This window comes from Cibotium barometz, chromosome 16, assembly GCF_041138505.1.
Source record: "Cibotium barometz isolate CiBa-2024 chromosome 16, ASM4113850v1, whole genome shotgun sequence".
Classification (NCBI taxonomy): Eukaryota; Viridiplantae; Streptophyta; class Polypodiopsida; order Cyatheales; family Cibotiaceae; genus Cibotium; species Cibotium barometz.
Window position 1 is genome coordinate 22408600 of NC_141061.1, and position 3150 is coordinate 22411749.

Here is a 3150-nt window from a genome sequence, read left to right on the forward strand (position 1 = left end):
ATATCATTAAGTCCCTGGTTATAAGTGCCACCACTTCAAAACCATGTAAAAAAAACAAACATTTATACTTAATAGACCAAGTAATGATGTGTCATCTGATACTGCCATGCATTCTGTGGATTTACAACACTCCAATTTTTTAGGTTTAACTATAATAATAACTCTTTAAGTCATGTAAATTGTACTTAGATTCATAAAACGAGTAGTTGTTAGCATCTCATGTCATGATCAAAAGCCTTATTCTTGGTTGGTTCTTATAAGAATATACAATGGAAAAAATCAAAATATTCACAACAAAAAGCATTGAATTACAAAAAAATAGTGGAGAGTGAACAATATTGCTACTACAAACTTTGCTTAAATTTTGATCCACCCATGTGCTTTGGGTAAGGAGCTTTGATGGTGCTCCATACGAGCATATCTTGCACATACAAGGGTCTTGCACTACTCCAATGAGGGTAGAGCTCAATATTTACAAGGTAAGATATGAAATGGAGGAACTACCGCTAGACTATGTATGGTCTCATAGAGCAGTGGTGGCAATGTACTAGAGCTGACTATTGTTAGCTCCTTGTACATGGGTACATGAACCACCCCCAACCCAAGGATAAGCTATTCTAGGAAGATCAACATCTACTTATCCCTAAGAGTGTGGTCCTTTGATTTGCACTTGCTTGCATCCTACTTGGAAAGATACTAAGTCTACATAAGTCATCTCCTAACCATAGCCCTTTGTGGCTATCTTTCATTAACTAATAGAAGGATCTTTTTCCTGAAAAAAATAATCCGTCTCCTAACCATTTGACCACCATCCAATGTCGAAACTAGGAATTATTGGGTGACCTAGTGCTTACCACACATAACAACTACTCCTCATATAGTGCCCACCACACAATGGCTACTCCTCGTATAGGGGGCCTTACAAGATGGAGCACATCATGTAGCATAATATAAGGGGTGGCATTGAGCAATTCCAACTTCCCTCCTCTCAATGTTCAAAATGTGGGTGAACTAGCTCTTCAGTCTCCTAACATTGAGTCGATGAAGATGGCACTCCAACAAATCTTTCCTAAGAGCCGTAGATATGCTTAATTCGTTGTCATCATCTAAGCTCCATCTCTCAATCCATGATAAGCTCAAGTACATAATGATATTATATCTTAATATGCTTCATACAAGCCCGAGTTCTTCATAATTGACATGCAATTTTTGTTTGTTTGCGATGTCACACAATAACATTATCATCCCCTTTTGAGCCATGTTGTGGCTATTGCCATGACACATCACACAGCAACATTATCGTTCTCTTTTAAGCAACACCCATGTCTCGCAAAATCCTTCTCAACCAGATTGCTTCACATGAAGTAAAGCATGTTGCCTTGTACTCAGTCTTTGTAAAATAAAATGTCGTTGTAGGCTACTTTTTTTAGATCCAATATGTAATTCCATACCAATCAAAATATAGAAACCAGAAATAGATTTTCTACTATCACAATCTCCTACCCCAAACTAAGTCACAAATTCTAGTAAAGGTATTGCCTCTGTTGATGTGTAAGTGGTGCCATACCCAATGATACCTTTGATGTACTTTAAAACCCATTTGAGATCCTTCTAGAATACCAACACAACTGCAAAGATGATGCTAGGCCTTGTATTGCAGATAAAGATCAAACTCCCCATCAACTTCCTATACTTCTTCATATCGACAAGTGAAGAAGCATCTTCTAGAAATAGCTTTGCATCAACCTCCATGGCTGTAATCACTAACTTACACTAAGGTAGCCAAATGCCTTAAATTTTTCTCTTGCATACTTTTACATCTGACTACTCTCTTACAAGACCTCAACGTAACTCCATCTGACTCTCTTGCCAAACCTCAATCCCCATATATAATCACAAATGTGTAAGCCTAAGGTCTTTCATTTCAAACTCTAAAGTTAACATCTCTTATGACCATTCCTCTCTTCATGGTTCCCTAACGTAATGGCTTCATCCACACATAGGACAATGATCGTGTGTTCATGCCCTTCACACAGAGCCCTGCTCATAAAAAATACACACATTTGCATCTAATAGGCTTAAGGTTACAGATATTATAACCCTACCACTCGTAATGCGAGTAAGCAAAGATGTTGTCTTTGATAAGATGAGTAACTAGCACTAATGAGACGATAATGGAAGATGTAGATATAGAAGTAAAGATATTGCCCCACATGTAGAGTAGTAGTCATAGGTGCTTCATGGACATGGAGAGTCCTCTAGCAATGGATCTAGTGTTAATCCATGGTCAATGTGGTTACGGATATATGTAAGTATACATGTATCTCGCAAAAAGGGAAAGAAAAGGTAGAACAACCTTTTGTGCCTAATCTGTCAAAGCAAGTCACTCATATGTGGATGGTGACTCTAGTGACTCCAAACAAAGCCTTGATGAGGAGCTTGGCATTCCATTAGTGGTTATTCCTAGTGTAAGGAGAACTGGGGCTATTTTGAGGACACCTAAAAGTGATCAGGTCTACGAGGGTTAGATACCCTATTAAACAAGTTGAGATATGATGGATATACTGCCCATCATTATGCTTACATGGTTAAAGTAGTAGTATAAGAGTTGGATCCCACTTGTTTTAAGCAGGCACTTAGAAATAAAAAATGGGAAGATGCCATGGATGATGACATGGCAGCATTGGATGTAAATGCAACATGGGAGTTAGTGCCTTTGCTTAAGGAAAAGAGGGTAATTGGATGTAAGTGGTTCTATAATGTCAAGCATAACTCGGATGGATCATGGCTAAGTATAAGACAAGATTAGTTGTTTGCCAATGCTTATGCACAGACCTATGGCATTAACTACGAGGAGACATTCAACCCAGTTGAATGTCATTATTGGTTTACCAATGCTTATGCACAGACCTATGGCATTAACTACGAGGAGACATTCAACCCAGTTGAATGTCATTAGTTGTTGCCAATGCTTATGCACATACCTATGGCATTAACTACGAGGAGACATTCAACCCAGTTGAATGTCATTAGGTTGCCAATGCTTATGCACAGACCTATGGCATTAACTACGAGGAGACATTCAACCCAGTTGAGTGAGAATGGAAATCGTGAGAGCTATTATTGCTATGGGGATGCGAAGGGTTGGTC